Source organism: Schistocerca piceifrons, chromosome 5, assembly GCF_021461385.2.
Source record: "Schistocerca piceifrons isolate TAMUIC-IGC-003096 chromosome 5, iqSchPice1.1, whole genome shotgun sequence".
Lineage (NCBI taxonomy): Eukaryota > Metazoa > Arthropoda > Insecta > Orthoptera > Acrididae > Schistocerca > Schistocerca piceifrons.
Genome location: NC_060142.1, coordinates 622,052,994 through 622,077,847, shown reverse-complemented (window position 1 = coordinate 622,077,847; position 24,854 = coordinate 622,052,994).

Here is a 24,854-nt window from a genome sequence, read left to right as displayed (position 1 = left end):
AGCTTTTATTTAATGGGTATATGATTTAAATGCAAGACATTAATCATTGTTCATTATTTTCAGAAAGAAATAACGTGTAAAAGAAAAAAATTATGGGAATTTCACCTTCGAAATGAACGAAAGTAGATGCAATACCTCGTCACGAAGAGTAAATGGATCAGAATTAACAAGCATTAACAGGAATATGCTATACACATCGTATGATAGCAGTCTTAACTAATTTTTTCTTTCAGAATACGAGACGATTGATGCAGGCTGTCAGTCAGAACTACACATCTTAGTTTTAGCGAGGAAATATGCTAGAAATAAGGAATAGTTGTATAATGAATAATGAAGTCACTTTTTTTGCAGATGATAATGAATGGTGATGAAGAATATGCTACTATGGATAATGGAGTTTTTCTTTTCAGGTGATGATAATATTAGAGTTATGATAATATGGATAATGAAGTTTTTTTCTTTACAGATGAGGATAATGTTGAAGTTTATGTATTTATGCTATGTAGTTATTTAAGTATTTGTTGCAGTTTGTTTTGACAATATGTCTTATATCATATAGTATGATGACTGAATATTTTGGAAAGGACAGCTAGAGAACACATATAATTTTTATACACATTCCACTACCTGTTAATTCGAAGTTCATTACTTTTCAGCATAATTTGCGCTTCTTCTTTCAGTTTAATAATCCATTTTTGTATAATTTGCAGGAGAAATTATTCATGAAATCAACTAGCTATAAGCAGTTGTTCATTAAACCTATGTCATTTATGAATGTTATCACATATACTCTACTTGTTTCATAACCTTGCTACAGCTGACTCATGACGAATGACGTTACACGTCTTCATTTGCAGCAATAACTCATAAGCAAAAATTGTTATTAATTATCGATTCCAACGCAATGCATTGCTAGCACAAAAAATTGCTTTGTAACTGGCCAATGAAAGCCACTGATTACTGTAATAAGATAAACTATGAGGCCAATGTTTACTATAATTAGATTAATTGTGTATAAATCCTAGGCCATTTATTAACTCATTTTGAATGATGACTTCTGAAGGTTTGTAACTGGCCAATGAGTGCCAATGATTAGTATGACCAAATGAATTCTGTTAATACTATGCCATTAATTAGATCCTGTTTTGAATGATGACTTCTGATGGTTTGTAACTGGGCAATGAGTCCCAATGATCTCTGTAATCAAACGATTTATGAACATTATTCTGTAATACTATGCCATAATTAGCTCCTGTTTTGAATGATGACTTCTGATGGTTTGTAGCTGGGCAATGAGTGCCAATGTTCTCTGTAAACAAACGATTTATGAACATTATTCTGTAATACTATGCCATTTATTAGCTCCTGTTTTGAATGATGACTTCTGATGGTTTGTAGCTGGGCAATGAGTGCCAATGTTCTCTGTAAACAAACGATTTATGAACATTATTCTGTAATACTATGCCGTTTATTAGCTCCTGTTTTGAATGATGATTTCTGATGGTTTGTAGCTAAGCAATGAGTGCGAATGTTCTCTGTAAATAAACGATGTATGAACATTATTCTGTAATACTATGCCATAATTAGCTCCTGTTTTGAATGATGACTTCTGATGGTTTGTAACTGGGCAATGAGTGCCAATGTTCTTTGTAAACAAACGATTTATGAACATTATCCTGTAATACTATGCCACAATTAGCTCCTGTTTTGAATGATGATTTCTGATGGTTTGTAACTAGGCAGTGAGTGCCAATGTTCTCTGTAAACAAACGATTTATGAACATTAGTCTGTAATACTATGCCATAATTAGCTCCTGTTTTGAATGATGATTTCTGATGGTTTGTAACTAGGCAGGGAGTGCCAATGTTCTCTGTAAACATACCATTTATGAACATTATTGTGTAATACTATGCCATAATTAGCTCCTGTTTTGAATGATGAATTCTGATGGTTTGTAACTGGGCAGTGAGTGCCAATGTTCTCTGTAAAGTTTATGAACATTATTCTGTAATACTATGCCATTTATTAGCTCCTGTTTTGAATGATGACTTCTGATGGTTTGTAGCTGGGCAATGAGTGCCAATGTTCTCTGTAAACAAACGATTTATGAACATTATTCTGTAATACTATGCCGTTTATTAGCTCCTGTTTTGAATGATGATTTCTGATGGTTTGTAGCTAAGCAATGAGTGCGAATGTTCTCTGTAAATAAACGATGTATGAACATTATTCTGTAATACTATGCCATAATTAGCTCCTGTTTTGAATGATGATTTCTGATGGTTTGTAACTGGGCAGTGAGTGCCAATGTTCTATGTAAACAAACGATTTATGAACATTATTCTGTAATACTACATACATGGTACAGAAATGTTCAGTAACTTGGTGATGAGTGCCACCAATTACTCAAATCAGTTGTTAGGCTAGTGTAATTCCCAATGCAGACTACTATGTGACTTAATGTCATTCACCTTTTGACCTATTTACCAGAAATTACTGTTATATCCATTTGTCCTGTGTATCCTCATGATCATGGAGCACTATATTTGGTTTCTGCACTAATTCTACGTTGGTGTACTTTACAAGAACGTGGTGTTGACACGACATGCTGTCCACCACCTTGAGCAATGGAAATGTTATTATGGTCCCACTAATTGGTGTACCTAATGTACTACCAAAATGATAACATGGAATATTACTACGGCATTTCAGTGTCTTGGCTACACTGATTAATACTTCAAGGAGAAGAACTTCAGATTGTCTCACTTGGTGTTGTGCTGCTGTAGGAAGATACGGACTTTCAGTGCAGCTGCGTGCAACCTAAAGTGCTATATCCTTTCCTATCCTAATTCTTGTAACATAGTAAAGAAAAGTATATACAGTACATGTACATTTGTGTAATTTGTTAGTATGGTTAATATTCATTGCCTATACATTTTGTGATTTCCTGATATTTTCTGAACTACAGTGCGTGTGCACTTTTGTCGTTTGTTAGTATGATTTGTACTCATTCTGTATACATTTTGTGATTTGCTGATATGTTCTGTACTACAGTGCGTGTGCACTTTCGTCATTTGTTAACATGATTTCTATTCATTGCATATACATTTTGTGATTTCCTGATATGTTCTGTACTACAGTGCGTGTGCACTTTCGTCATTTTGTTAACATTATTTCTACTCATTGCGTATACATTTTCTGATTTCCTGATATGTTCTGTACTACAGTGCGTGTGCACTTTTGTCATTTGTTAGTATGATTTGTACTCAGTATGTTTATTCATTGCCTATCCATTTGTGATTTATTGATATATTCAGTACTACAGTGCGTGTGCACTTTCGTCATTTGTTAACATGATTTCTATTTATATACATTTTGTGATTTCCTGATATGTTCAGTACTACAGTGCGTGTGCACTTTATGTCATTTATTAATATGATTTGTATTCATTGCCTATACATTTTGTGATTTCCTGATATGTACAGTATTACAGTGCATGTGCACTTTTGCCATTTGTTAATGTGATTTGTACTCATTGTGTATACATTTTGTCATTGCCTGATATGTTCTGTACTCAGTGCATGTGCACTATATATTATTTCATGTTCTGCACCTATATATCTGTATATACACTCCTGGAAATTGAAATAAGAACACCGTGAATTCATTGTCCCAGGAAGGGGAAACTTTATTGACACATTCCTGGGGTCAGATACATCACATGATCACACTGACAGAACCACAGGCACATAGACACAGGCAACAGAGCATGCACAATGTCGGCACTAGTACAGTGTATATCCACCTTTCGCAGCAATGCAGGCTGCTATTCTCCCATGGAGACGATCGTAGAGATGCTGGATGTAGTCCTGTGGAACGGCTTGCCATGCCATTTCCACCTGGCGCCTCAGCTGGACCAGCGTTCGTGCTGGACGTGCAGACCGCGTGAGACGACGCTTCATCCAGTCCCAAACATGCTCAGTGGGGGACAGATCCGGAGATCTTGCTGGCCAGGGTAGTTGACTTACACCTTCTAGAGCACGATGGGTGGCACGGGATACATGCGGACGTGCATTGTCCTGTTGGAACAGCAAGTTCCCTTGCCGGTCTAGGAATGGTAGAACGATGGGTTCGATGACGGTTTGGATGTACCGTGCACTATTCAGTGTCCCCTCGACGATCACCAGTGGTGTACGGCCAGTGTAGGAGATCGCTCCCCACACCATGATGCCGAGTGTTGGCCCTGTGTGCCTCGGTCGTATGCAGTCCTGATTGTGGCGCTCACCTGCACGGCGCCAAACACGCATACGACCATCATTGGCACCAAGGCAGAAGCGACTCTCATCGCTGAAGACGACACGTCTCCATTCGTCCCTCCATTCACGCCTGTCGCGACACCACTGGAGGCGGGCTGCACGATGTTGAGGCGTGAGCGGAAGACGGCCTAACGGTGTGCGGGACCGTAGCCCAGCTTCATGGAGACGGTTGCGAATGGTCCTCGCCGATACCCCAGGAGCAACAGCGTCCCTAATTTGCTGGGAAGTGGCGGTGCGGTCCCCTACGGCACTGCGTAGGATCCTACGGTCTTGGCGTGCATCCGTGCGTCGCTGCGGTCCGGTCCCAGGTCGACGGGCACGCGCACCTTCCGCCAACCACTGGCGACAACATCGATGTACTGTGGAGACCTCACGCCCCACGTGTTGAGCAATTCGGCGGTACGTCCACTCGGCCTCCCGCATGCCCACTATACGCCCTCGCTCAAAGTCCGTCAACTGCACATACGGTTCACGTCCACGCTGTCGCGGCATGCTACCAGTGTTAAAGACTGCGATGGAGCTCCGTATGCCACGGCAAACTAGCTGACACTGACGGCGGCGGTGCACAAATGCTGCGCAGCTAGCGCCATTCGACGGCCAACACCGCGGTTCCTGGTGTGTCCGCTGTGCCGTGCGTGTGATCATTGCTTGTACAGCCCTCTCGTAGTGTCCGGAGCAAGTATGGTGGATCTGACACACCGGTGGCATTGTGTTCTTTTTTCCATTTCCAGGAGTGTATTATGAGATTGCAAACTTAGATAATTAAGAAAAATTTGTTGCTCATGGCAAGTCCAATTGACTCACCATCGCTGCCAAATTTTTGCCCCCCCAGTGGAGGGTTATGAAAGACGTATACATTGCCAGCGATGGGCGAGGCATGACAGAATCTGTGACCAGAGAGTAGTTTATCGTTAGCTGCTGCTAGTCTGCGTTTGACCGCGCGAGTCGGCAGTAGTAGTAGCAAGTGAGTGGTAGTCAGTCGGATACAGTAGTCAGTCGGATACGGTAGTAGGGAGTCGCCATGCGTCGGCTGTGTGCTCTGGTCGCGACTCTGGTCAGGACTCTGGAGGATGAGTATTGTTGTAGAAGGTAAAGAAGCAGCCTTGCACATAATTAATAATGTACGTTAATTGTAATTTAATTTGTTCAAAAAAATGCCCCAATAATAATTTCTTTATAACGTAACTCTTTTGAAGAAAAAGCATTCATTTCAATTTAAAGAATTTTTTCAATACATTATCATTGCTTCCAAGAATCAAAAAAATATATATATACGACAGCATTGCACGAAGCTGTGTCTACAAATAAGAGCAGAAATAGTTGCAGTTCTTATTGAGGTAAGAATTTTTGCTTTTGTTATTCAGAAAACAAGGCCGAATGTTAGCGCTGCTGTCCTTATAAAATTTACCAGCTATTATTATTTCTGTTAGGAGGTTACATTTGGTTCATGGTTCATGATTTAATTGATATTATTGTGTAGTTTATGGTCAATTTTCATTCTTTAATTTTTGTGGAGAGGTTACACTTGGCTCCATTTCCATTTCTCATTTAACAGAATTTCGTGCGGGGAGGTTACAATATATAACAAATATACGTTCCCTTAGCATGAACCAGCTTTTCATAAACACTGTCTTTCTTTGTACACATATACATATTATAAAAATTATTATTTTAACAAATGATTTTGCTTTTTCCATGAATATATTAGAAAACTCTAATTTTCTTGTCACGAGTAACTTGTCACTTTAAATAACAAAGAAGACACACTCCACAGCGGCGGATACACAGTTACATAATATAAACCTACGTCTGATGGATATAAGTGTCACAAGGGAAATTAATACAAACTGTAATCCTATACATCACACAAGTTAGGTTGCTTTCGTGTAAGCAATAGGAGGAACATTTTGTGGGTACACTGAAGTAAATTATATATATATATATATATATATATGTGTGTGTGTGTGTGAGAGAGAGAGAGAGAGAGAGAGAGAGAGAGAGAGAGAGAGAGAGACAATGCTATGGTAATGTGGCCCCTACTAATTGTCGTGTGATACTGTGTATTGCTGTATGTAGCGGCAACGCATTGTTGAAAATTTAGGTTCCTGTTGGTTGGACTGGTAAACTGTGGGGAATCTGACAAATGCTAATTTTCAGATGATATTCAGTTGCTTCTTGTTGTGCATTAGCGAATGTCTTTCCAAGCAAGTAAACACTATATTGAAATGAAAGAACGCTACATCTATACATTTACGTTCAAGTTCTCATATCCAAACTGTGCACAATGTGTCAGGCTCAGTCATATTCCTAACTTCATATAGGATTGCTGCTGTGGCAGCTAACTCAGACTTGGATACGGTACACATTAGTTTTCATACCGCAGTCCGACCGAAATTTGATATGATTGCGTGTTTTCACAGTTTGCAAATATCGATGGTCATTATCCGTCCTACCTATTTTCCATTCCTCCCACTCGTGTTGCCACTCCACAATTTTATGCTAGCTTATCCGCGAAAATGACAACGATTAAAATCTCAGGCCTATCAAAGTGTAGAGCAATAAAGAACCATATTCACAGCCGTGTCGGTACGAAAATGCGCTAACGTATGTCAGTAGGTTGAAATGGGGTTTTAACTAACGGACCGTTGAGGAGTGCGCAATACCGCGTATCGAAATGCTACATTCAATGAAACGTTTAGGCGTTGTCAAAATTGCAGTGTTCACATTGCGGTACAGCGGGCTCCAGATCCACATGCAGCCTTCTCTCGTTTATTTGAGCGCGATTGTTCTGTGAAACGGACTGCCACTGCAGAGGATAAAATGAGCCTGACAGGTCGCCGAAAAGTTCACCTTTTTTGCGGGGAGGGGGGGGGGGGGCGGTTGCTCGCCTTTCCGCCAGAGCTCTTTTTTTTTTACGGCACTACTTTGGTAGGCTTTTTATTTCCTTTTTTTGCTGGTCCATGGCCTAGCCGCACCTCGTCAACGCGGGCCGGCATCTCCATGACATGACGTGGCGTAAAGTATTTTCTGCGCCAAGCCCGTTCTAAATCCTTCTGGGCCCGGCAGATGAATGGGGTCGCATCTCATATTTCACTCAGCGCTAGGCACTAGCCGGCGACTTTTTTCTCCTTTGTTTTTGCAGGTGGTCGACTGACATCATTTGTCGTGCCCTGTCCCCGGGTTTTGGTCAGGAACACAGCTTCGTTATATTTAAGCGGGACAGCGTCCCGCCCTTGACTCTGTAACAATACAAAGCACGTGTCCCATGAATTATTTCGTGAATTATGTGGAAGCCGCTGCGGCACGGTATACGATTTAGATCAATTTATGTTTATGCTTTATATCTGGCGTTAGAGTTGAATACGTGTCACATATCTCGTGCCATTTAATGTCCAAGAATTTCTTTAGAGCCCCAATGTCACCGCCAGTAGAAATTCAAAGAGAATTTCCCATTTCTGTGTTCCTGCTGTTTAAGCTTACAATGGCCTTAAACAACAGATACGAACACCATTTGGTGATTCCGATTATGTAATAAGGCAGAAAACATTAACAATGCTACAGCATATTTCAAACAGATTAATACGAAATCACGATTATGGCAAATACATGAATAAGGCCCGAAAGTTGGGATGAATTTTAATTTGCTCTGGGCTACAAAGTACGTAAAAAAAGATCAATTCAATGTTACACAGATACTGTGTTTACCTTTACACACAAGGATGTAAAGCTTTTACAACGAAGTTAAGAATCAAAGCTTTGGTTTATTTCTGAAAAATTTTCGATGTCGGCTCAACTAGACGCTCGACCATCATACAGACTATAACACTAACCGCCTGCACCGTTTGTGTACTGATACTATATTTGTAACTAATTAAGGTATTTAGATTCAGTATAATGTTACCCTCTGTGAGGATTTTTGCAGGATTGACCGTGAAATGCCTAAACGTTTTTGCTTACCGGACATGAAATTGAAATTACGTAAACATACTGAAGGTAACTGATCCAATTTAGAAACTGTTTTCAATAATTAAAGTTGCTCAAATGAAATAGAATACAGTCGCCAGCTTATTTAGGCATAGGAATAAAATTAAATAGTTTTAGTGGAAAATCACACAATATAATTAGTTCCTACGAAAGTGCAATCAACCCAATCACAAGCGGAAAAGTGGTAAAGTGGATACAAACAGTTATTGCAAAATATGCCTGTACTGACAAACACAAAAGGTATTGTTACACTTATCAATTTTAAATACTTCGTCAAACCTTAGTAACTTCATCCAAACAACAAATGCAAGCCAATACTGAACTGGAAATTGGGCCTCGATGTAGCCATATTTTGTGAGATATTTTCTATACAGCACAAATTCAATTAAATTTCACTTGCGTAAATATTCACACTTTTCTTTAAAGCAAAGAAGTAATTCTATTCATGGATAAGGTTATTCATAGTAACTTCACCTTCAGTGAGGATAAAACATGGTTGGACTGCTGACACATTATCTGCGTGTTCAGTAATGCTGGCAACTGATGGGTTATCAACCTGTACCGCATCAAAGACAGCCTGACTATGACGCAATGAAGTGTTGAAATTGGTAGCGACAAAATAATTTAAAATCATAAGGACAGCTTTAGGTGTTTTTATTTTTTGTCACGGTAGTAAACGGCCGTCGTCCCAGAGACCTCGTGCTAAAAGGATGGACATACAAAATAATTTTAGATAACCTATTTCACTAAATTTTGAACTAATTTAATCAGATTATTGTCTTTTGTTTTTTTTTGTTTTTTTTTAATCATTGCTCACAATCTGGACACTAGGTAATCATAGTTGAAAAGGAGAGGATCCTGATAGGTGTTATGATAGGGAAAAAATCAAGGTAGGTACATAAATTTTGGTATGAGTTACCCTGTATTTGCACATAATAAATGTGCTGATCCATCACTTTACAAATCGATGATTCCTCCTCTCTGTTACAGTGGTTTCGCAATATTGGTGGCGAGTACATGATGCAGATGGACTTGCCGTCGGAATCGAAATGTTCAGCTATTTTCTTCATGACGACGATCATCAGGTTTTATAATCCTTTCAGGCCGCCGAGCATTGTATTAAATCCATTCATCCATCCAACGCTTTGGCATAATGAAACCAAGCACTAAAAATCTTACTCGGCACCTGCACAATGCTACATCCAATCACTAGCTGCAAGCTGTACGGTAGTTGGACTCCGACTGACTGTTATGTCCACCTTTTTACTCGCACCAACCGCAATTTGCGCACGCTAAATAACTTCCGTTTTAGAGGGGGACCACTCCATCTTTTATCATAACATGAACCAAGAGCCCTAAGTGTGGACTAGCAGTAACAAAGCAGCAAGTAAACATTTATAAGCAATCATTGCTTTTACCCATATTAACAAAACAATACAAAATTATTTAACCAAAATCATCCCTTTCTGAACACATCCCAAAGCAATTAGTCAGTAAAGAGAAAATGTATTACAAAATATCAAAGAACGCATATTAAAGAAAATATACTTTATGCAAAGCATAATTAATCAGAAGGAAAAAATCACATAATATCTTACTATGGGACGTCAACCAAAATCATACCATAATTTCACAAGAATTCCTGGAGTTGTCCCATACATATCTGTGGCATTAGTTCGCTGAAAGTAAGGAAAGAAACGTAGTTTAGTTACCAATTACTTTAATTTCTCTTCAAGAAAGTGCACAACGTTATTTATCAGATACTATCACTAGTGTTCTCCAAAGACTACAGTGACAAACCGTAGACTGTTAGACTGAGGATTATCTCCTTCCATTCCGCACAAGAAAAATGTAGGTCCGTTTGATTACGGTACAGTAGCTATAACTGAAATGACTGCAAGTGCAGGAAACTAGTGTTCCTAATCGAATTCTCCGTAACCACACAATCGTGTATCTATTGCTATAACCAGGTTTAGGATTTTTAGATGCAGATTTCAGACGAAAAAAGGAGGGAGAAGGTACTAAAGTACCATGAAAAAAGGGAGAATAGGTACTAAAATAACTTGACTTCCTCTTATTTTAGTTTTATGTGTTACCAACAAGTACATTAAATCATTACTTATCAGAAGAATGAGAAACATGAAGCTGTGGACTTAAAGACATTAAGCATCTCTATAGTTTTGACAATAAGTCTCCTTCTGCTGGGAGACAGAGTGTCTCGGATGCTAAAGCTTCTTTCGACAGTAAGAGGAATTAGTGGGAAAAACTTTGCAGTCACTAGGAACGGCAACTCTACGGATGTGGCATATTCCTCAGTAACTGGTTTCCTTTGAAAACGTCTCAAACCTATCTTCGAAAAGCCATCTATTCCTTCACGGAAGTAAATAATATCTCTCTGTTTTTTCTTTTCAAGACCTTGTCCGTCTAACCGTTTAGTAGCTGCGATCAGGTGCTTGTAAGAATACGCAAAAAATGGTTCTGCCAGCAAATCATGCATTTTCTCTTGCAGCGGAAGTTGCTGTGCCTTGTGAGCCAAGGCGGGGTTTCTGGCGTCGCCTTTAGAGTTCCTGGCACCACCAGCTCGATCTGTCATGTGATGTCCCTTTGGTTTGGGACCACTAAGATCTTTGCTCGCGGTTATTGATGGGGGAAGAGGGCATGTTACGGCGTGGGATGTTGGGGAGTGGTAGCAGAGCGTGGTTTCGATCCACGGACCTCTGTGTTATGAGCCCAGCACGCTTCCTCATTCATACTTAACACATCTAGATAGAGAACTCTCCTACTTGTAAGTCTTCCCATAGACGACATATCTGAAAAGAGAATCTGCTCTCTCACTGTCAGTAGCTACATTTTTCATGCCAAACACACAGTCTTCAGTGAAAGTCTCTTCTGGTCTGAACAACCTGGAACTAAGGTTTTATCTATATTTCCAGAAGATGCGAATGTTCAGATGTTCCTTCGAAGTAAATGTTCTCTCACAGAATGCAGAAGGAAACCTTGGACCTTCGTCACACTCTTAGCGCTGATGTCTTAACAGGCTTTCTCGCCATCTGTACCTCTTCCCATAAGCAGAAAAGAGAACAGTTCCACTTCAGGGACACACATTATTATGTCTTGCAGTGATATGAAGCCAGCTGCTTGCGAATCGCTATGAGCACACACTGCTTCCTGGGCAGCCATGGAGACTTCATCCATTGATATGTCAGCTGCAGTTACATGACACGGAGCAAACCCTCTTCCTTGACTGCTGGAGACCTCCCCACCTTTCGAAGGTGGTCGATATCGCCATGTCATCTTCTAAAATCAGGTCCTCCATACTGTCACCGTTCACTTCTTTCAGGTACTCTTACTTTAGCTCGGACAGAGGTTCAGTTTGTGCCTCTACTTAATGCACGACAGGTTCACGTTCAGTTGACATTGTCTGTGTGGAGGCTACAGCACCTTGCACTGAGGCCAAAGGTTTGCTCATAATCTCCGAGTACTGTTTTTCTCCCCAGTTGTACGACGTAAGTGCGTATCTAATGACGGTTTGAGCACTGGTGTTGATGTAACAGTCGTTATGATGGCGGATATACTTGGTGCAGGAGGCACCTATGAGATGGGAAGAGTAAGACGGCCATTGTAGAGTACATGAGACGTAGCTCCACAAAGGATACGCGTTACGACGCCGAGGACCTCCTAGACCACAAATGGTATGGAACAGTTACGTAAATACGTCATTTGGAAGTAAACTAACAAAAAGAGTTCTTCTGAATCCGGCCAGAAAATTCAGTCCACAATGCACAATCAGAAAACGGGAAGACGTGCTTTGTACAAATAAGGGTTCACAGTAAACTCGTTATTTATGAAATATTAATTACCGATTTGTCCCATTGTATGGCTAGAACTGCTTAACACGTTAGTGATGTGACAGGATCAAAGTGTTGCGCTAGATGAGCATCGGCAGTTCCCTGTTCATGGCGGTAAAGGACACGATACAGCAGAATTATCGTTTCAGTCATAGGAGCTAGTACTCCACGAAGCATGAAGAGTACTGAGAGATTCCTTTGGTGTGACTGATGATTCTTATAAACGCTTTCTATTTCATTCAATGAAATCTCAGAAGCTACGAATAGTTTTGGACATATACTCTGGAAAGCTCTTCAATTTCGCTGCTAAATGGCCCACTTGCCCTTCTGCCAGACTGGCTGCATTTTTCGACCAACAGTGTGCTGTCTGATAATGATGAGGCGTAACAACCAAAAGGTCTTTATACAAAGTGACGCTGTGCTAAAGGAATTGATGGGTAACACTGTCCAAGCAGAATTTCGAGAAGACGAACTCTGTGTCGCCTAACACCTGATATACTCCGCGCGCATTGACGACGAGGGAGGGGCTATGCGTGAAGCGTTCAGTGAATTCGAAATAAAATTCTATGTACCGACTTGACAGAAAATCCTAGGAAGTTCTGGTCTTACGTTAAATCAGTAAGTGGCTCGAAACAGCATTTCCAGACACTCCGGAATGATGTTGACATTGAAACAGAGGATGACACGCGTAAAGTCGAAATACTTAACACCTTTTTCCAAAGCTGTTTCACAGAGGAAGACCGCACTGCAGTTCCTTCTCTAAATCCTCGCACAAACGAAAAAAATGGCTGACATCGAAATAAGTGTCCAGGGAATAGAAAAGCAGCTGGAATCACTCAACAGAGGAAAGTCCACTGGACCTGACGGCATACCAATTCGATTCTACACAGAGTACGGTAAAGAACTTGCCCCCCTTCTAACAGCCGTGTACCGCAAGTCTCTAGAGGAACGGAGGGTTCCAAATGATTGGAAAAGAGCACAGGTAGTCCCAGTCTTCAAGAAGGGTCGTCGAGCAGATGAGCAAAACTATAGACCTATATCTCTGACGTCGATCTGTTGTATAATTTTAGAACATGTTTTTTGCTCGAGTATCATGTCGTTTTGGGAAACCCAGAATCCACTCTGTAGGAATCAACATGGATTCCGGAAACAGCGATCGCGTGAGACCCAACTCGCTTTATTTGTTCATGAGACCCAGAAAATTTTAGATACAGGCTCCCAGGTAGATGCTATTTTTCTTGACTTTGGGAAGGCGTTCGATACAGTTCCGCACTGTCGTCTGATAAACAAAGTAAGAGCCTACGGAATATCAGACCAGCTGTGTGGCTGGATTGAAGAGTTTTTAGCAAACAGAACACAGCGTGTTGTTATCAATGGAGAGACGTCTACAGACGTTAAAGTAACCTCTGGCGTGCCACAGGAGAGCATTATGGGACCATTGCTTTTCAGAATATATATAAATGACCTAGTAGATAGTGTCGGAAGTTCCGTGCGGCTTTTCGCGGATGATGCTGTAGTATACAGAGAAGTTGCTGCATTAGAAAATTGTGGCGAAATGCAGGAAGATCTGCAGCGGATAGGCACTTGGTGCAGGGAGTGGCAACTGTCCCTTAACATAGACAAATGTAATGTATTGCGAATACATAGAAAGAAGGATCCTTTATTGTATGATTATATGATAGCTGAACAAACACTGGTAGCAGTTACTTCTGTAAAATATCTGGGAGTATGCGTGCGTAACGATTTGAAGTGGAATGATCATATAAAATTAATTGTTGGTAAGGCGGGTACCAGGTTGAGATTCATTGGGAGAGTGCTTAGAAAATGTAGTCCATCAACAAAGGAGGTGGCTTACAAAACACTCGTTCGACCTATACTTGAGTATTGCTCATCAGTGTGGGGGAATCGTACCAGGTCGGACTGACAGAGGAGATAGCGAGGATCCAAAGAAGAGCGGCGCGTTTCGTCAGGGGTTATTTGGTAAGCGTTATAGCGTTATGGAGATGTTTAGAAAACTCAAGTGGCAGACTCTGCAAGAGAGGCGCTCTACATCGCGGTGTAGCTTGCTCGCCAGGTTTCGAGAGGGTGTGTTTCGGGATGAGGTATCGAATATATTGCTTCCCCCTACTTATACCTCCCGAGGAGATCACGAATGTAAAATTAGAGAGATTAGAGCGCGCATGGAGGCTTTCAGACAGTCGTTCTTCCCGCGAACCATACGCGACTGGAACAGGAAAGGGGGGTAATGACAGTGGCACGTAAAGTGCCCTCCGCCACACACCGTTGGGTGGCTTGCGGAGTATAAATGTAGATGTAGAATGTAGATGTAGAAAGGAACCTCACATTGCCCAGAATATGCTCTAACAAACGAGGCAAGACAGCCGGCCCAGTTTATAAGTGAACGGCACTCGATTGAACTCATAAAAGTTCCAATGAGTGCAAAACTCTGTGACATGTGTAGACTCCCGTGTAACAGGAATCTGATAATTAGCTTGATTGAGATCAAGCACCGTGAACTACTGAGGCCCAGAAGACCAGGTAAAGTGGTTGTGAGAACCTGGCATGGGGATAGATTCTAAGACAACCTTTTTATTAATGAGGCTCTGATGTAACACCGGCCTGTAGTACTGAGCTTTAAAAAAGAGAAAAATCCGTGACGCGTAGGGAGATGTAGACACCCTAATGACCCCTCTTGCAACATACTCGCCAATGCCTGTCACAAGATATTCATTTGTGTGGCGAGAGGCGATAAGGATCCTGTCGCACCGGAATATTGTCATTCAAGCACATGTGGTATTGTACGACGTCAGTGACCCCCCCCCCCCCCCCACTTACAAGTGAAAACCGTGGGAAACTCCCATAATAAATTCAACTGCCAAGCCTGATCTGGCTCAAGATGGGCCACAGCAAATTAACCAGAATTACATTTCATCGAATCCCCCACACTTGCCCAACGGCAAGAGCAAGAAGCTATCTTGTCACTAAGCGAAAACCTAAAAGAGAGGGTGCGGCTCGCAAAGTCGAGAAATAATCCAGCTTTCTGAATAAAATCACACCCGAGAAACAAGTTGAGCACCAGATCTGTAACAACCAAGAACGTAATGGGTCATGAGAAATTACAAATGAACTATGTACCACGCAGGCTATATCCAAAGGCAACACAAACTCTTTAATCTTCTCAAAACTCACACAGCGCTGCAGCACAATCAATCCAAGATTCCGAGCGAGTAACAACGGGGAGATTTGGAAGAGGCGCGCCAATGATTTGCCTGTAAGCCACAACACGTCTTGGAGCTTTCAGCAGAATCTTCATCTGCGCAGAAATGAATTGATTTTTGATGTTGAATTCGTTTCTCATGAATTCACAAATACTGTGATGGGTACGGACCAAGCATGTCATACGCTTCGAGTTAGGGAACAAAGGTTTCATTTAGCTGACAGCCGAAACCATGTATGAAGCCTGGTCCAGAACTAACAGAAGAATTTTTCAAACTCGATACAGATGGCTATGATTGGTTACATTACTGCACTGGCATTGACTTTCAGCTGCTCATTTACTTTTATTAAAGTAGTCTCATCTTTCTCCTCTCTTAAGGTAAAAACTAAAATGGGCAGGACATATTGTTCATATCGTTCCACTGGACCTATGATTACATCCAGAAAGATTCCAACAACGCCGTCAGACGATTTCTCCTTAATTGTTGCCGGCCGCGGAGGCCGAGCGGTTCTAGGCACTTCAGTCCAGAACCGTTCGACTGCTACGGTCGCAGGTTCGAATCCTGCCTCGGGCATGAGGTGTGTGATGTCCTTAGGTTAGTTAGGTTTAAGTAGTTCTAAGTTCTACGGGACTGATGACCTCAGATGTTAAGTCCCATAGTACTCAGAGCCATTTGAACCATCCTTGATTCTTGGCACTGTTTCATGGTAAATAAGCTTCACGTAAATTATTTCATAATTTAGTGTGAGGCAATGATGGCTAAACTTAACTGGAGTGACATGACGATGGATGAAGTATTCTTCATAGAATCAGAGGAGAAACAAAGATGTCGAAACAACTGTCCAACAGAAGAGATGCAAATGCGTGTTCCAGTAGTGTAACGTAATTACCGCTTCATAACAATCAACAAAATCTATGAATACAGTACTTATCACCAATTTACAGTTCACAACAGCCGTAAAGAGGGCGACAGTAAACTTACTGCAAACACTGCGATCTTGCACAATATTACCGTGTTAATCAGAAAGCAAAGGAGCGAATATGGGAGTATTCCTGTGGGGAACTGGAATTAATTAATAACAAGTAAGAGGTGAGGTATTTTACCTATTCCGAATCCATGAGTGCTTTAGAAATAATCTAACCTCTCTTCACTAAGAGGGCTTTTCTGTGGTTGCTTTAGAGATAATAGAGGTTGCCAACCAGCTGAGAGTTGGGGTACGTGGGTGTTCGAGAGCGTAAATTAGTACTCAATTGTGCCGGAAGCAGAGGTCAGTGGGCATACACTAAATAAGCGTACAGTGCCATTAGAAATGCAATAACATCATGGACAATGTCGTTCTGTTGAAAAGACAAGTGAGGTGACAGGTAGTTCATTGTTTATGAATATATGATAGTAAATCCAGGCCATATGAAAGACACATGTCACTTTAAAGAATGCACAAATTGTCGCATCAACGCACAGTGTGCCTGTAACCCCTCCTGGCGTGTATTCTCCCATGTAAATAATAACAAAGTCCCAAGCATCTTCCTCCTCTTCTTGCTATTCAGCAATGGTTCCTGCAGGCCCTGAAGAACAAGTACCTTCCGCTGTCATCATGGCTGGTTGGTTAATTTTGGGGAGGGGACCAAACAGCGAGGTCATCGGATTAGGAAAGCATGGGGAAGAAAATCGGCTGTGCGTTTTCGAAGAAACCATCCCTGGATTTGCGTGAAGTGTTTTATAGAACTCACGGAATACGTAAGTGTGGATGGCCAGTCTTCGATTTGAACCGTCGTCCTCGCGAATGCGAGTCCAGTGGGCTAACCACTGCGCCATCTCGCCCGGCTTTCATCATGTTTCATACGAGTTTAGTTGGCGAGGGCTCTGGTGATTTTGGTGACCAGGGCAGTTTCTGCATATAACGAAAACCAAGTTGCGTCGCAGCAGTCATACGTATACGTGCACTGTCCTGCTGAAAAAGCTCGGGGATAATAATCGGTCCTAGGTAACTGTACCATGCAGATACAACAAATGTGACCGCGAGTTGTAAGTGATGAGACGGCCGGAGTGGCCGAGCAGTTCTAGATGCTCAGAGCTATTTGAAGCATTTTGTAAGAGATGATCTCCATGATGAAATCTCGGATGGGACCTGTATCTCTTGAGCGAATGCCCTTTGGAATAAGCAGGTCATCAGATGTACGGCACATGCTTCTGCGTCCATCACTCGCATACAGACACACCCCATTTTCGTCACTGATGGCAACAGAACGCCGTTCCAGTCTCCAGTGAACTGCTTCACGTCAGATGCATGGCGGCATTGTGATAACACTGGTAGACTGGCCATTCTCAGTGGTCCCTGACGAAAGAGTAGTGGAGCATGTGCCTGGATTTCGGGCCTGGATGATGCCCGGTCGGCTTCCACCGTTCGAACAATGCGTCAATCTTGATATGTGTCTGTACTACCGGTGTCGGAATGTTCCAACGACTAGTGTTGAAAACCGCGACACAGCACTGACACAGTTGCCCAACATGTCCAGCAATCCATCAATGCGTCCAGCTAGTTTACCAGTGTCAGCAAAGTGACCCTATCCAAATGGCTTACATTGTTGAACTGGAGTGCGTAGTCTTCGGTGGGTCGTGATTGTACCGGACAATGAATGTTACAAACACTGTACATCTCTAAAATCACCACAATAACTGCCTGCAGAATCACACAGTTACTACTGCAGAATCAAATTAAATGGTTTACAGATAAGCTACTGAGCACCTTCAGATAGGCTAAGACGGTAAATAGTGAATCATTAACAGTACATACCCTCAGTATGTCCACATTACACCCTTGAGTCACTGAACACCGTTTTCACGAGTGGTACAGTTTTTTCCCAGCAGCGTGTACGAGAACTCACCAGCACTTGCATACTTTCTGCCTGTCTGCCTGTCATCGTCATAGAGTTCTCCCTTATTGTGCCAAACAGCAGACTAGATTGCTGGACTTCTTTCAGTAAATTCATCCGTTTTCCTTGTTTGGTGCTAAATTCTGGCGGAATATCATTAATGTAAATAAATGTTTCACCTACAGAAGTGTGTAGCACAATCTAAGCAGACGGCAGAGTAACATGTGGAATATATTCTCGCGACTTTAAATTCTTGTGTGAATACATTTCATCCCTAATGGTTTTTCTGATTAACAAGAAGAGCAACGACGGCTGCCCAGAAAGTAAGTTACGATCGGTCGCGAAATGGAAACCACTGGGCAAAATCCGGTAAAGCTTTGCACAGCTTTGTTGGGCAGTATCTCTAGTATGCCCGTCGATCGTGTCGCGTCGCTCTTTTCAGTTTTTAGTGAACAGTGAGCACGTAAGGATGCGTAGGGAATAGCGTCTCCCGCCAAGTATGAAGGCCTGGTTGGAGATTTCGCCTGTGTCATGCAGCCCACATAACACAACTGTCGGGAAGTTCCTTCTTCAGGACAATTCTCGGCTGCACACTGCAGGGGCAATGAAGACGGTTCTGTAGCGTTTCTGATGACAAGTGTTTGATCACCCACAATACAGTTCGTAATTGGCTCCCCCTGAGTCTCATTTCTGCTCACAAGAAACGCTGACTATGAAGACAAAACTTTTCCACAGACAACGAGCTGCAGTTAAGTGCAGATAACTGGCCGAAAGCACAGGCGGCTGCTTCATGTGACGAGGATATTGGAAAGTTGGTACAACACTAAGAGAGCACTAGAAGTTGGAGCGTCGACTGTGTAGAGAAGTTGGTGGAAGGTGTACCTAACTGTTGCAAATAAAACTTTTCTGGTTTTCACTGAGGTTTCCATTTTGCGAATGATCGGAAATTACTTTCTGGACAACCCTCGTATTTCTGATGATCTGTAAAACTGCCAACTACAGCACTAGAAGTAAAAATCATTTCCGTATATTCTCGGCATCTTTACCAAAGTTCCAAAACTGAGTGTTAAATTTGTGCAGAAATGGTCTTTAACAACTTGCTGGTAGGTTCAAATTACAAGGGGCGATCAAAAAGGTTCGGTGTGAGGGCGTTACTGCAGGGTGTGTACAACGTAGCGCTTATACGTCCGGTATGTAAGTACCGGAACGCAGACAAATGATTACTGTGACATTCATGTCTTTCCGACGTGTGTGCATTAAATGCAACGTTAGTGATATGCGTCCATTCAGGCACAATGAGCTATTCTTTTTTTTTTTCCTTTTTTTTACACCGGTATACATCCATCAGAGGATAAAGAATATTTGTAGGGCCGCATGCCTATTGAAAACACCGCTGTGGGTGGAATGGTGCTCCAAGGTCCGTTCGGGTTGCGACTGAGCACCAGACGCCCCCATATCGCAAATGCTGTAGCTCTGAACTTACGTGAACTCCAATGGGAGACAGTGGAACACCCATCCTATACCCCCGGGACATACACCATTCGAATGGAAAGTTTCTGATCGCCCCTTATACATTCTAAACCGATCCATCCCCCCAATCAACCCCCTCCCCCCCCCCCCCAAAACAAGAACATTACCGTACATATCACGAAGAAGTTATCCGAATAGGATGGAAATCTGTAGATGCGACGTACATGTACAGACAAAACAAATGACTGTAGTCTTAGAAAAGTACTATGATTTATTCAAAACAGAGCTTCAAAAATTTTATTGGGCTTGGCACTGACTGACAGGTGTTGGGTGTAGACCTGAGGGAAATTTTATTTAATTTGCGCGATAGCTCGTCAGAATCTCGAGCTAGTTGGAGGGATGCGCCCACAATATTCCAAATATTCTCACTTCGGTACGGATTTGGCAACCTTGCTGGCCAAGTCAGGATTTGGAAAGTACGAAGACAAGCAATAATAAAGCTCATCGGGTGCGGGTGACCATTATCTTGCTGAAATCTAAGCCTAGGATGGCTTGAATTAAGGGCAACCAAACGCAGAGCGGTCTATCGTTTACGTACTGCTGGGCTTAAAGCCTGCGGCTGACGATAGTCAAAAGCGTTCTTTTATTTCTTTCTGAAATCAATAATCTGACTGGTCTTATACGGCCTGCCACGAATTCCCCTCCGGTATCATATTTTTCATCTCAATGCTCCACTTGCTAGCTACGTCCTCAATCTTTTCTGGATGTATTGCAGCCTTTGTTTTCCTGTACACTTCTTCCCCTCTGCAGCTCCTTCTAGTACCACGAAAGTTATTCCGTCATGTCGTAAGAGACGTCTTATCATCCTGTCCGTTCTTCTTGCACGTATTTTCTATACACTCCATTCGTCGCCTATTCTAGGGAGAATTTCCTCATTCCTCACGTTATCGGATAACGTATTTTCAACATTCTTCTCCGACACTACATCTAAAATTCTTCGGTTCTCTTCTTTTTTGGTTTTCCCGTATTCCAAGTTTCACTACCGTACCATTCCTTGCTCCAAACGTAGTCTCTGAAATTTCTTCCTGACATTCAGGGCAGTGTTTGATACTACTGGACATATCCAGGAATGCTCTTTTTTGCCGAGTGCTAATTTCCCTTTTATGTCCTCCTTGCTCCTTCCATCACAGGTTACTTTCCTGCATCGGTAGCTCAATTCGTTAACTTCTTCCATTTAGTGGTCCCTAATTCTGTTGTTAAGTTTCTCGCTGTTTTCACTTCTGCGACTTCTCGTTACTTTTCTCTTCCTTCGATTAACTCTCAATCCATATTCCGTATTCATTAGAGTGTTTCTGCCATTGAACAGATCGCTTAATTTTTTTAACTTTCAATGAAGATAGCAGTGTCATCAGCGAATTCTATCGTTGATATCCTTACATATAGAATCTTAGACTCACTCTTGAACCTCTCTTTTCTCTCCGTGATTACTTCTTCGATGTATAAATTGAACATTAGATGCGAAAGACTACGTCCCTGTCTTACACCCCTTTTAAACCGAACACTTCGTTCTTGGTCTTCCACTCTTATTATTCTCTCTTGGCTCTTTAACATATTGCATATTACCCGCCTTTCTCTAGAGCTTACCCTACATTTCTCATAATTTCGAAAATCTTGCACCATTTTACTTCGTAGAACGCTTTTTCCTTAGTCTTCCTTCCGTTATTAATCGCAACGTCATAATAGCCTCCCTGGTGCCTTTACCTTTCCTAAAACTAAAGTGATCGTCCTTCAACGCATGCTCAGTTTTGTTTTTCCATTCTTATGTATATTAGTCTTGCCAGCAGCTTCGATTCTGAGCTGTTAAGCTGATTGAGCGATAATTTTCGCACTCGTCTGCTCCTGCAGTCTTCGGGACTGTGTGGATCATGTTTTTTCACAAAGTCAGATGGTAAATCTACAGATTTATACACTGAAGCACCAAAGAAACCTTATAGGCACGCATACTCAAATACAGAGATACGTCAATAGTCAGAATACGGCGCTGCGATCGGCGACTACTATATAAGACAATAAGTGTCTGACACAATTGTTAGAGCGATTACTGCTGCTACAATGACAGGTTCTCAAGATTCAAGTGAGTTTGAACGTAGTATTATAGTCGGCACACGAGCGATAGGTTACTGTAGCTCTGAGGCAGCGATGAAGTGGGGATTCTCCCATACGACCATTTCACGAGTTTGCTGTGAATATCAGGAATCTGGTAAAACATCAGATCTCCGACATCACTACGGCCGGAAAAAGATGCTGCAAGAACGGGACGAACCACGACTAAGACAATCGTTCATCGTGACTGCAGTGCGAACCATTCAACGAAACATCATCGATATTGGCTGCGCGACACCGACATTGGACTGTTGATGACTGGAAGCATTTTGCCTGGTCGGACGAGTCTCCATTCAAACTGTGTCGAGCGGAAATATGTACCTCAAGAATCCATGGATGTTGCATGTCAGCACGTTATTGTTCAAGCTGGTGGAGGTTCTATAATGGTGCGGGACGTGTGCAGATCGAGTGATATGGGACCCCTGAGTCCTGTAGATACGACTCTGACAGGTGACACATACGTAAGCATCTGTCTAAGCACCTGCATCCATTGAGGTCCAATGTGCATTCCGACGTCTTTGGGAAATTCCAGCAGAATAACTCGACACCCCAGACATACAAAATTGCTACAGTGTGGCTCTAGGAACAATATTTTGAGTTTAAGCACTTCCTTTGGCCGCCAAATTCCGCGGATATGAACATAATTGAGCATATCTAGGATGTCTTGCAATGTGCTGTTCGGAAGAGACCTCCACCCCCTCGTACTCTCATGGATTTATGGACAGCCTTGCAGGATTCATGGTGTCAGATCCCTTCAGAAGTACTTCAGACATTAGTCGAGTCCATGTCACGTCGTGCTGCGCACTTCTGAATGCTCGCGGGGCCCCTACACGATATTAGGCAGGTGTGTCAGTTTCTTTGGCTCTTCAATGTATATCCTATACATCAAAGTGAATATTCGTTTTGTTGTCACGTTTCCCAATGACGTTGGAAATTCTGGTCGAATATTATCTATCCTTCCCGCCTGATTGTATCTCAAGTCTTCCAAACCTCTTTGAAATTTCGATTTTAATACTGGATCCGCTATCTTTTCTATATCGTCTCCTGTTTCTTTTATTTTCAACACATCATGAGACAAATCTTTCCTCTTATAGAGCCATACAATGTACTCTTACCATCTACCCTTTATCTCCTCCGTCTTTAACAGTGGAACTCCCAATGTACTGTTAAAGTTACCATCCCTGCTTTTAATGTCACCTAATGTAGTTTTGAATTTACTAAGTGTTGAGTCAGTCCTGTGAAAATCTTATATTTTTCTACATCTTGACAATTTTCATGGAGCCATTTCGCTTTAGTGTCTCTGCATCTTCTATTTATTTCATTCCTGAGTGTATTGTATTCATGTGTTCCTGTATTTCCCTTAACATTTTTGTATGACCATCCTTCATCGATCAATTCAAGTATTCCTTAAGTTAGCCATGGTTTCTCCACATTTACCGTCTTTGTATCTATGCTTGGTTTACAGCTTATGTGACTTTCTGTGACTGACCCTTTTAGTGATGACCGTACCTCTTCAGCTGACTGCCTACTAAGCTAGTCGTTATTGTAGTTTCTAGGGCTTTCGCGAACTTGTAGCGTATTACTTCATTCTTTAGTGCTTCATTATGCCAGTTGTTTGTGCATTGAGTCCTGTTACGAAATTAAATGGCTCTTCATACTATCAGCCCCCTCTGTCGGTCCGAATGTTAAGTGATTGTAGAGTTGATATCACACCTCTGATCGGGCATTTCCAGACGCTATTTTGCTGGTAGTCGAGGCTCAGTTCGAAGAGGGACATACTACAGGAGACCCGGACGACCATCGAAGACGTGTCTAGAGATGCCACACACCGTGATGGCATACCTATCTCCTGTCACCTGCCACGTGCAACGACAACCAGGAGTAATGGTGTGGCGCAACTTCATTTCATAGAAGGGCATCTTATGTTGTCTTTGGCGTCACCAGTACACCTCAGTGGTCCTTTACCTTTCGTGGCAAGCAAACCTGGACGCCCCCCATGCACACGACTGGGTTTCAACTGCTTTTCTTTACGTTTAGGAAACCCTGCCTTAGGCAGCGAAGTCGCATGGTCTCCCCCCCTCCCCCCCTCCCAAATGAGAAAGTTTGGAGTATTGCAGGAAGCCCTCCATCCACATTAGGAAATCGAAGATCTAACGCACCAGTTGGACAGAATTTGACACGGAAATCTTACAGCTGTCTCACTGTTAAGTCGAATAACTGCTTGCTTAAGAGCCAAAAGTTTCGCCAAAGCATTATTGACTTGCTCAATTCGTAAACTTCTTTATCCTGAACTAATCCTCAATTTTTTTTCTGACATTGTCATCATTTATGTTACAAGTATCCCCAGTGGAGAACACGAATAACCATTAGGTATATAAGCGAATGACAATAATGGAAATTTGTGCCCGACCGGGTGTCGTATCCGGGTCTCCCGCATTACGCTGGTGGTCGGCTTAACCGCTTTGATTATACGTGCATGACCCACGGCCAGACCCAAACTTCCGTATGTCGCCGTCCCTGCGTCACAATCTGTACTCATACGCACATTATATAACCCCCATACAGGGGAGGACATTTTACTAGATAATCACTGTCTGGTATCGGCAGATAAATACGATGTTCAATGTCTGTGTTGTTAAGACGAACGATGCACCTTTCCTTCGCACATGCATGGATCTTCGAAGTGTAGGCACAATGTTCGGAAGCGGCAGCAGTCGAACAAGGAAAGCCGGCACGTGTGTGACATTGGTCACGTTTCTGCCCAACATCAGAAGGCCGATGACTAGCGGAGTTTGCGCAACAGCAGTCAGGACGTCGATAGATCAACGACCGAGCAGACGGGCAATTATTCCAAAGACAGCAACGACCAGTGCTGTTCGCACATCAACGGTCAATGCTCCAGGAAGGAACTATCAGCGTAATGAATTCACGTGCGTGATGTATCTGGCAATGCGGAGGAGGACGAAAGAGCAATGCCCGAC